An 11,624-nucleotide genomic window follows, 5' to 3' on the forward strand; every position below is an offset into this window, starting at 1 on the left:
GTGTGCATTTTTAAGTACGACCAACATTTTTAGAGTATAATACATCTGTTATTCTTTTTAATAACGTTGTCAATAATAAATAAATTACTTCTTACCATTAAAATGCATGAGAATGTTTTATATTTTGAACGTTATTTTTAACACTGTGATTACCAGCGGAATTATCCATTACTTATCGTGTTAAGTATTGTCAGCTAAGATTTATCTGAGAGCCAGATGCAGTCATCAAAAGAGCCACATATGGCTCGAGAGCCATAGGTTCCCTACCCCTGGAGTATACTGACTAATTCAGACGAATATATAAAACAATAGTGACTTTCCTTCCAGGCTGTAACATGTTAAAAACAAACAAAAACACTGATCCCAGGTAGGGATTGAGAAGCAGCAAATTCTAAGTGAATTGTTACTAGGCGAAGTAACCACTGAGCTAAACCAGTGCAATACCTACTAGGAGAAATTGCTTTCTTATAGAAAGTCCTAGTACTGTTCTTTAAACTGACTTTGTACTGAATAGGACGTCACTGTGTACACTTTTTAACACTCTGTAACCAGACAATTATGCTGCTGTCTGCATAAGTGTATGTGTGTAGGGACCCCTACACACATACGCTTATGTGTGTAGAGAAAAGCCTTTAGTCACAGTAAACTCTGATGTAGTGTTTATCGCTGCATCAGAGAGTGAAAAACTGTTTTTCCGTCCCCTCGGTGATGACGTTTGTAGGGCTTTGTGTAGTCAATTAAAAGTAGATTTTATGAAAGTCGGTGGTCAAGTGCATAGAGAGGTGGGCTACTTAGGTGTTCCCTGCCTTAGGGAGAAAATTGTTCCGGATGGGAACTGCTTTTTCAGAGCTGTTTCTCAGGCTGTCAGTGGTTCACAGAGGAACCATCGTAAGATTAGACTGGCAGCCTGTAGAGAGCTCGAAAAGAATGAGGCTAGGTATCGGGGTCTTTTGAGGAGTGATATATCACTTTTAGAGTACATCAAGCAGTCCAGGATGAAGTGTGTCAAGACTTGGGCCACAGAGGTAGAAATCCAGGCCAATGCTGATTATTTAGGCATTGACATTTTTACATTTCATGATGGTCGTTGGCTAAAGTATCGTTGCAGCAGTAAGTGTTTGTCAGCGGACTGCATTTACTTGGAGAATGTCGGGGGCCAGCATTTTGACTACGTTGTTTGTGTTTTAAAGCCTGGACTGCAAGTTGTCATGGTTATTGTAAATTAGGCTGGGATATAGGCAGGTGCACTAGGTCTTCAGTGAAAGATGGGATAGATTGTCTAGATTCAGGTAAAGATGTTATAGAGGTTGTAGAGGGCAGTACAGTAAGTAGGGATTCTAGTGTGACAAAGTATTTAAAGCGTAAGGAAAGACGGCAAGGACTGCAAGATAAAATGAATGTTAGACGTCGAGAGAGACGTGCCCTGCTTTATAGGAAAATGTATGGTGAGGACTTGAACTTCAGGGAGAGCTGCACATCACGAAGTGTAGAGAAATACAGATATAGCTTTGAGCACAGGGAAAGGGTTAAATTGGGGAGTAAAGTGACGAGTGAAATAAAATACAGGGAAAATATTGAACACAGACACAGGGTGAAAGCACGCAGTGTAGGAAAGTACAGAGATCATTTAGAACACAGAAACAGGGTTAAACTAGGCAGCAAAAGACAGTATAGTGTTAGTTTAAAACATAGGCAGCAAGTGAAAGCTAGTGTACAGGTGAGTCGGAAGCGGAGGCTGGAGAGCTCTGTAGATTTTGGTTTTGTCATGGATAGTTTTTTGGATAAGGTTAGACACGGACCGGATTTCGTGTGTAGTGTTTGTCATAGGCTGCTGTTTAAATATCAGGTGCTGCACTGTGAGAGGGAAGTATATGCAGCACGTTTAGCAACGGCTGGCATTGCAAATGATTGCATTAGTGAGCATTATCTGCATAGTTGTGATGATAAGTGTGTTGAGCCCTGTCCCATTGTTGTGTCCAGAGGTCAGTTGTGGATTTGCTTTAGTTGTCATAGTAAGATCAGTAAAGGTCAAATCCCAGCTGAATGTTGGAGCAACAACATAGCTGTACACCCCATTCCTCCAGATCTGGGCTGTCTGAATAGCTTAGAGCAGCACCTGATTGCTTTACGCATCCCTTTTATGAGGCGGTGGCGTTGCCGAAGGGTGGTCAGAATCAATCAATCAATCAATGTTTATTTATATAGCCCTTGATGTACATGGGCCCGTTACTTGTGTTCCGGCCAACATTGTACAAACCACCAATGTGTTTCCGCGGTCCAGTATGGAGGGGTCTCTGCTTCAAGTGAAGTTAAAGCGGAAGTTGACTTACAAAGGACACTACGAGTATCAATTCAGGCGTGCTATAGAGTACTTAAAGAGAACCAATGTCTTGTATAAAGACATTGAGTTCAACGAGGAATGGTCAAATGATTTTTGTAGGGAGGAAGAGGTTGTTGTAGAGGATGGTCAGGCTGGTCAGGGTGACCAGGTTGTTGTAGAGGATGGTCAGGCTGGTCAGGGTGACCAGGTTGTTGTTGACCCACAGTCCAGTGAGGATGAGGCTGTAGAGCAGAAAGGGGGCCCATAAGAGGAATCCGAAGACATTGTGCAAGATGAAATGTTACATGACAGACAACAGCACTGCATGTTTCAGGACACTTGTCTTATGCCCGTTGATATCGGTCAGGAAGCATTAGATCACTATTTTAAGGATGTTGTATGTCTGGCCCCCGCGGAAGGTAATAGTCCGGTTAGAATGCTTTCTGACAAATTAAATGAGGCCAAGTGTTTCCCTGCGCTGTTTCCCACCAGCAGAAATACATTCCACACCGACCGCGCGCATCGTATAACATTGTCGCGCTATTTTAATAACCGGGTAATGCATGCTGACGGCCGTCGACGTGGAATACATATTCTTTAGCCAGTATATGTCCGAATTGAACCAAGTCATAAGTAGCATTTCGGTCGCCATGCGTAAAGGTAAGGGGGGTCAGCATTCTCAGCGGATTTTGCCGGACATGCTCAAAGACGACGAGTCTCTGAAGCGATTGCTACAGTTCGATGACGGTTTTCGTTTCCTTCGGCCCATTAGCGGGACGCCAGCTTTTTGGTCTTCCGTTCAGAAAGACCTTTTGGCTTGTGTCCGCCAATTGGGGATTCCAACATGGTTCTGCTCCTTTTCGTCTGCTGATTTGCGCTGGCAGAATCTCCTTGCCAGCATCCTGAGACAGGAAGGCAGACAGCAGACAGTAGAGCAGTTAGAGTGGGCCGATAGGTGCGAGCTGTTGCGTCGCAACCCGGTCACAGCCGCGAGGATGTTTGAGTACAGGTGGCACTGTTTTTTGAAGGAAGTACTCATGTCCCCGTCTAACCCAATTGGCAATATTTCAGATCACTTTTATCGCATTGAGTTCCAGCAGCGTGGGTCCCCCCATGTTCATGCGCTGTTTTGGATTGAGGGAGCTCCCCAATTTTATAAAAACACCGATTTAGAAGTTGCAGAGTTTATTGATAAATATGTGACATGTGAGCTACCCTCTGCCGATGACACACTATCGGAAGTTGTGTCATCGGTTCAAACGCATTCAAAACGGCATTCAAAGTCGTGTCGTAAAAATAAAACCAAATGCTGTTTCAATTTTCCCAAACCCATCTCTGCACGCACGTTCATCTGCAAAATCCCAGAATGTGTTTGTCCTAAAAAGGGAACGGGGACAGAGGGTGATAGCGTTTCAGAAGACAAGCCAAAGTGCACCTGTTTGGATAAGGACAAGAAGATGCGAAAGGAGGTTGCGCAGATGTTTATGGAGAGAGTAATGGATGCCATGGAGAGGGAGGAGCCTTTTGGTAGCGTAGAAGAGTTGTTTGCCAGTGTGGGCATCAACCAGGAAGTCTTTGAGCTCGCTTATTTGCGGCTGGAGACTAACAATAAGGTGGTTTATAGGCGAGGGGTAAACGACACCTGGGTTAACCAGTATAATAGGAATTTATTGAAGTGTTGGAACGCTAACATGGACATTAGCTTTGTCACTGACGCCTACGCAGTCATCATATACATAATAAAGTACATCACAAAAGCAGAGAATGAAATTGGTCTGTTATTGAGCAATGCCCTTAAAGAAGCAAATAAACTAGGAAATCTCTCTGCTAAAGAGGCTTTAAATAAACTGGGCAGTGTATATTTACACAACAGAGATGTCTGCGCTCAGGAGGCAGTATATAGGCTAATGAGCATGCATTTGAAAGAATGTTCCAGGAAGGTGGTGTTTATTCCAACAGGGAATAACATTGTGCGGATGAGTTTACCCCTCAGTGTGTTGTTGCAAAGGGCTTCCTCAGAGGGTCTTAGGTCAGAAAACATGTGGATGACGAGTGTTGTCGAGAGGTATCAGAACAGGCCCGACGGTGTCGTATTTGACGATATGTGCATAGCCATGTTTTGTTCGGAGTATCGTGTTCTCAGCCAGAATAAAAACTCGGACAATAAAATTGCACTTCAAGGGGGTTTAGGGTTCATCTTGCGGAGAACACGAACTCAGTTTGCCGTCGTTCGCTACATGCGGTTTAAATTAGAAAAACAGGAGGAAGCCCACTTTCAGAGTTTGCTGCAGTTGTTCCTTCCTTATAGAACTGATTTGGAACTCAAGCCGGAAGGCTTTGACTTCTACAAACAGTTCCACGACGAAGGTAATGTGACGTTGGCTGGCGGGACCGCGCGGCCAGTGCGAGACGTCGTCAATGAAAACAGGGCAAAGTTTGAAGTGGACTGTCCTCGATTAGAGCATGCGCAGGAGCTTGCGGATCTGTTAGGTCCTAATGTCGATGAGGATGCGTGGGGGGACCTTCGTCCTGAACAGGAAATCAAACACATGGAGTGTTTAGAGGAGAGGCGGCAGCAGCAGCAGGGGGAAATTAGTGACGAGCAGCTAGTTCAATCGGAGGAAAATGTCCCCGATTTGTTTGTTGGTGGTAAGCAAGTAGCTACGATTGAGAGAAACACCAACATTTTGTCTAGAAGGGAGGGTTTAGCTCTGGTCCATTCTCTCAATGAGACGCAGAGGAGCATTTTGGATAGGATTAGGAAATGGTGCCTAGAAAAGGTGAGGGGGAAAAACCCGGAACCTTTCCATGTGTTCGTAACTGGTGGGGCAGGTACTGGAAAAAGCCATTTGATTAGAGCTATCCAGTACGAGGCAGGGAGACTATTGTCGCGTCTGTACCAACCAGATGAAACCTGCGTACTCTTAACTGCTCCCACAGGCATAGCTGCATACAGTTTACATGCAGCCACAATTCACCACACCTTCAGTATTGGCATACAGGTTAGTTTACCGTATATCCCTCTGGGGGAAGATAAGATAAACTCCTTGAGGGCTCAATTTGCTTCTACAAATTCTAATCATTGACAAAATCAGTATGGTAGATCACCATCTTTTAGCCTATGTGCATGGCCGGTTAAGGCAAATGAAGCACACGGGGGACTTTTCTCCATTTGGCAACGTTAGTGTTGTAGCTGTCGGTGACTTTTATCAGTTGCCGCCCGTTAAAGGGAGGCCGCTGTACACCAGTCAGGTGGGTGTGGACCTCTGGTGTCATTTTACAAAAGTAGCACTAACAACAGTTGTGAGGCAAAAAGATAGTGTCTTTTCTGAGCTGCTAAATAGGCTTAGAGTTCGGTCGAAGGGAACCCCCTTATTGAAAAGCGATGTCGATATCCTCAAGGGGGAAGAGAGGGCAGCTTTGCATATTTATCCCACGAATATGCAAACCAGCCACCATAATCTGGAGAGGTTATTCGCAATCTGTCCAGATTATGTTACAATCGAGGCCCAAGATTTTATTAACAGTAGGAAGACGGGTAAATTAGAGCGCGTGGCTGATCATCACGCTAAAACGTCGTACACGTGTTTGGCCAAGAGTTTGTGTTTGGCTCCGAACGCACGTGTAATGCTTTGCAAAAACGTTGCCGTGGCAGACGGTCTGGTTAATGGCGCATGTGGAACGGTCACTTATATTCAATTTGGAGCCGATAAAGACTTCCCCCTCACAGTTTATGTGAAATTTGATGATCCTAAAATAGGCTCACAAAGGAGAAAGGAACGTTCCCATGCTGCTGTAGAATGCCCGCATTCTACCGCCATTGATCCCAAGGAGGATTCGGCGACAAAACGCGGCGGTTTGCGTCGTCAGTTTCCTCTTAAACTCGCGTGGGCCTGCACTGTTCACAAAGTGCAGAGTCTAACTGTAGATGAGGCTGTCGTGTGTTTACACAAGGTTTTTGCAGCTGGGCAGGCGTTTGTCGCCCTCAGCCGTGTTAGGGATATATCCGGCCTTGTCATTACTGACTTTCGGGAAAAGGCCATTTACTGCAAGGACGCCGTCAAGGAGGCATTGGATAGCATGCCCCCATTTCTAATTGAACAGCCACAGCCCTCGTTAGAAACCCACAGTTTCTCGGTGTATTTACTTAACGTCCAAAGTTTACCTTGCCACGCCGCTCATTTGATGTCTTGTACGCAGCATTTACAGCCTACCTGTATTGCTGTCACAGAGACGTGGCTCAGTGCACAATCCTCAACAGACTGTCCAAATACAGGGATACACTTTCCACAGTCGTCCTCGAGCCTTGTGTTACAGCAGCAATGATGTCAAATTAGCTGAGATTAGAGATTTACAACATGGCGGAGTAGGTTTATATGTTGTAAATAATTCGGACTGTGAGATTCTGCAGGTGCCCGATTTAAATCTGGAGTGTTTGGTGTGCCTGTTTACCAAAGAAAACATTTTGATGGCAGTAATTTATCGTCCGCCATTTTATCCAAATTCACTTTTTAAATCCAATCTGGTTAAATTACTTGATTGGGTCAATCCAATCAGTAACACAATTGTTATAATGGGAGATTTTAATGAAGACCTTCTCAAACATACATCAATTTGTAAATTAATGTGCCAAAATGGATTTTCTCAGCATGTAACACAAGAGACTACAGAGAATGGGACATTAATTGACCATGTTTAGGTCAAAACAACGCAGTATGCTGTGGATTGTGCAGTGCTGTCCACTTATTTCAGTGACCACGAAGCCATCCTGTGTGGTTTTCGTGGTCAAGATGAAGGCGATACGTTTAATTTGGAGTTGTTGTTTGCAGAGCATTTTGCTGATGAAGAGGGTCCCTAAACATCATCTCAACCCCCAAGATGGATTAACTTGCTGGAATAAACAAGACATTTTTAACATGCATGTGAAAAAGTGCAATATATTTATCTGTGCAGTAATCTATTTATTTATTTATTATATATATATTTATTATATAGTATTTTTATATATTTATTTATTTATATATGTACCTTATTGCTTTTTTATCCTGCACTACTGACAGTCAAAACATTTACTTTTGTAATGTTTTAGACGATTTTACATAGACATTTGATGTAGAATTTGAATTTGTTGACAGGACTAGTTGGTACAATCCCTGGGGGCTCTGCATGGCAGGGGCGTCCTCCTCCCTGAGCCAGGCTTACACCTGACCACAGCTTTTAGTTTGGTGTTTGCATGTTTTGTGAGCATGTTTTGTTTAGTTCTGCTTCTTTACAACGCCACTGGTTTCTGTTTTTTCACCCTCTTCTTTTGGTTCCATGTCAACTCATTAGTTTCACCTGTCTCACGTTTTGAACTCACACACCTGTCATTATTTACACCTGGTTTTTCTGTTGGTCCTTCTGGTGTCTTTGCTGATTTTTTCCTGCTCTGTTCATGCTGTTTCATGCATTACCTCTGCTTTTCTCATGCTGCATGCCTTACAAAGTATGTTTTTTTTTTGGTTTATTCATAGCCACAGTTAGTGACTTTTGTTTGATGTCTATAGTTGAGGCTAAGTGTTACTTTTTTTGTCTCCGCCTTATGCGCGCCTTTTCTTTGCACCCTTACCTTCACGCCATCTCCTGTCACTTTCCTTTGCATGCCGGAATAACATACCTCAACCCCAGTCCTCGCTATGTCCCTGGTTTTTCTGTTGGTCCTTCTGGTGTCGTCGATTTTTTTCCTGCTCTGTTCATGCTGTTTCATGCAATGCCTCTGCTCTTCTCATGCTGCATGCCTCACCGAGTAAGTTTTTTTTGTTTATTCATAGCCACAGTTAGCGACTTTGGTTTCATGTCTATAGTTGACGCTAAGTGTTAGTTTTATTTGTCTCCGCCTTGTGCGCGCCTTTCCTTTGCACCCTTACCTTCACGCCACTTTCCTTTGCATGCCGGAACAAAGTACTCGCTTTGTTCCGTGTTCGAAGTTTGCATGCCTGGGGGACAATGGATCAGCGTTCACGTCGCGTCCCCTGTCAGTACCCACGTTCACCTGGGGAAACCAATGATCCTACCTGTACATGTTTATATTCTCTCAAGGACTGTTTGCACGTCTTGTTTGTATGGGGTTTAAATGTACAGATACCAGGATACAGAGAAGGTAGGTAATGTGCAGGTAATGACCAGCGTGACCCGAGGATGTTGAGCAAATAGGTATATATATATATATATATATATATATATATATATATATATATATATATATATATATATATATATATATACATATATATATATATATATATATATATATATATATATATATATATATATATATACTATATGTATGTGTGGGGAAAAAATCACAGGACTATTTCATCTAGAGATGAAATAGTCTTGTGATTTTTTCCCCACACATACATATTACGCTCTACCACGGTATCGAGCACTATTTTTTTTGGATAATCTATTTAAGACATATATATATATATATATATATATATATATATATATATATATATATATATATATATATATATATATATATATATATATATATATATATATAATACTACCATGTGGAGGGGACGTGGTCCACGCGCCGCCTCGGGCGGGGCATGTGCAGGAGATGACAGGTGAGTGGATATCTCAGCTGGAGCGAGTTATCTAATCACCTGTCTCTTTATTAGCAGCGTTGGTGACCACAGAAGAGAACTGAAAAGCGAGGAAAGACTTTGTGAGAAAGAAAAAGAAGAAATACTTTCTGACGGAGAAAAGACATTGTGAGAAATAAAAGATAGTAAACCTGGAAAAGCCGTCTGGCATTCAGTCTGTCGGACCTGAAAGAACCCCACGGCACAAGACGTGTCACATACTAGAATTACAACTAATACAATAATAACTGCAGCTGCTTCTACTACTACAATTTCTACTACACATATTAATAATAACTTAATACAATAGCTGCTGTTACTACTACTACTAATAATAATACACAATAGCTGCTGCTGCTACTACTAATACTACTACAATTACTATCACTACCAATGCTACAATTGCTGATTTTACTACTACTACAATTACTACTATTAAAATTGCAAATGTTACTAATAATAATTATTAGACTACAATAGCTGCTGCTGCTACTACTACTGATAATATTACATCTACGACTACTACGAATACATTTGTGGTTGTTAATAATTAAACTACAATTGCTACTACTAATGCTGCTGTTACTAATACTAAAAATACTACAATAACTGCTGCTACTTCTAATAATACTATTACAATTACTGCTAATAATAATACTAAAATTACTACACCTACTAGTCCCAATGCTACACTTACTACTACTACAAATGCTAGTTACTAATACTACAAATAATACAATTACTACTACTACACATGCTGCTGTTACTTATTAAAATACTACAATAACTGCTGCTGCTACTAATACTACTATTACAATAAGTGCTAATAATACTACAATTACTATGCCTACTAGTCACAATGCTATACTTACTACTACAAATGCTACTGTTACTAATACTACAAATAATACAATTACTACTACTACACATGCTGCTGTTACTTATATTAAACTACTACAATAACTGCTGCTGCTACTAATACTACTATTACAATAAGTGCTAATACTACAATTACTACGCCTACTAGTCACAATGCTACACTTACTACTACTACTACAAATGCTACTGTTACTAATACTACAAATACTACAATTACTACTACTACAAATGCTGCTGTTACTAATACTACAAATACAATTACTTTTGCTACTACTAATGATACTACTATTACAATTACTGCTAATAGTAATACTACAATTACTACGACTACTAATGATACTACTATAACAATTACTGTTAATAACAGTCATACTACGACTACTAATCATAATACTACAGTTACTACTACTCGTAGTAGTAATAATACAATTACTACTACTATTAACAATAGTAATACTATAACTACTACTAATAATAATACTACAATTGTTACTAGCACCTGCCAAAATGCGGACCCGACCAACGCTGCTTGCAGCTTTAATTTCTTTTGTTTCTATATGCAGTTAAGCATGATGCTATCACGTTAGCTCTGTAGCTAAAGTGTTTTGCCGATGTATTGTCGTGGAGATAAAAGTCACTGTGAATGTCCATTTCGCGTTCTCGACTCTCATTTTCAAGAGGATATAGTATCCGAGGTGGTTTAAAATACAAATCCGTGATCCACAATAGAAAAAGGAGAGAGTGTGGAATCCAACGAGCCAGCTTGTACCTAAGTTACGGTCAGAGCGTAGATACGTCTTGCACTGCATTCTAGTCCTTCACTCTAACGTTCCTCATCCACGAATCTTTCATCCTCGCTCAAATTAATGGGGTAATCGTCGCTTTCTCGGTCCGAATCGCTCTAGCTGCATTGAAAACAATGGGGAAATGTGAGGAGCCTTTCAACCTTTGATGTCACGCTACTTCCGGTACAGGCAAGGCTTTTTTTATCAGCGACCAAAAGTTGCAACTTTAACGTCGATGTTCTCTACTAAATCCTTTCAGCAAAAATATGGCAATATCGCGAAATGATCAAGTATGACACATAGAATGGATCTGCTATCCCCGTTTAAATAAAAAAAATTCATTTCAGTAGGCCTTTAATACAAATCTAATCAAAATCAAACCTACCACATAGTGCAGGACAAACTATTTGATTTCCTATTATGCAGCTATTTTTATTTGACAGTTATTGAAATATCTTGAGTGACATCATGCACAAAAGTGCACTGTATTTGTTTTAAAATATTGTAGTGGCGTTCTGTACAAAAAGTGCATGTTAATTTAGTGTTGTTTTGACATGTCATCTTAGTGACATCATGCACAAAAGTGCACAAATAGCTTGTTTTAAAATGTCTCTGACAATCTTGCACTTTCTGTTTTGAAATTACATGAATGTTTATGCCACTGCTTAATAACTGCTTAATAAATACAGTTTTAGTAAATTGACTTCGTTGTGATTTCCCTCTCTGCATGAAAGTTTAAAATTAGCATATATTAATGCAGTATGAACAAGAATGTTTTAATATAGACACATAGAATCATCATCCTGGTGTGATTATATGCATCAAGTGTGAATTCAAAGCTAAGGCAAAATATTGAGATATATATCGTGATATTAATAAAAGGCCATATCGCCCAGCCCTACTGTATCATATTAAAAACAAACAAAAATACTGGACATCACCTGTGGTTTGATCCCAGGTAGGGATTGAGAAGCAGCGAATTCTGAGAGAATTGATGCTGGTCGAAGT

The 11,624-nt window shown here is 40.9% G+C and overlaps 2 pseudogenes; one reads left to right on the forward strand and one right to left on the reverse strand.

The window, feature by feature from the left end:
• The window catches only part of LOC133663016 (general transcription factor II-I repeat domain-containing protein 2-like), a 36,304-nt pseudogene extending 35,141 nt beyond the window's left edge, over positions 1-1,163 (reverse strand).
• A 1,119-nt stretch (positions 1,164-2,282) lies between these two features.
• Positions 2,283-7,178, forward strand: LOC133663017 (uncharacterized; annotated as a pseudogene).
• The last annotated feature ends 4,446 nt before the right edge of the window (positions 7,179-11,624 follow it).

Source organism: Entelurus aequoreus, linkage group LG13 (genome assembly GCF_033978785.1).
Source record: "Entelurus aequoreus isolate RoL-2023_Sb linkage group LG13, RoL_Eaeq_v1.1, whole genome shotgun sequence".
NCBI classification, from domain to species: Eukaryota; Metazoa; Chordata; class Actinopteri; order Syngnathiformes; family Syngnathidae; genus Entelurus; species Entelurus aequoreus.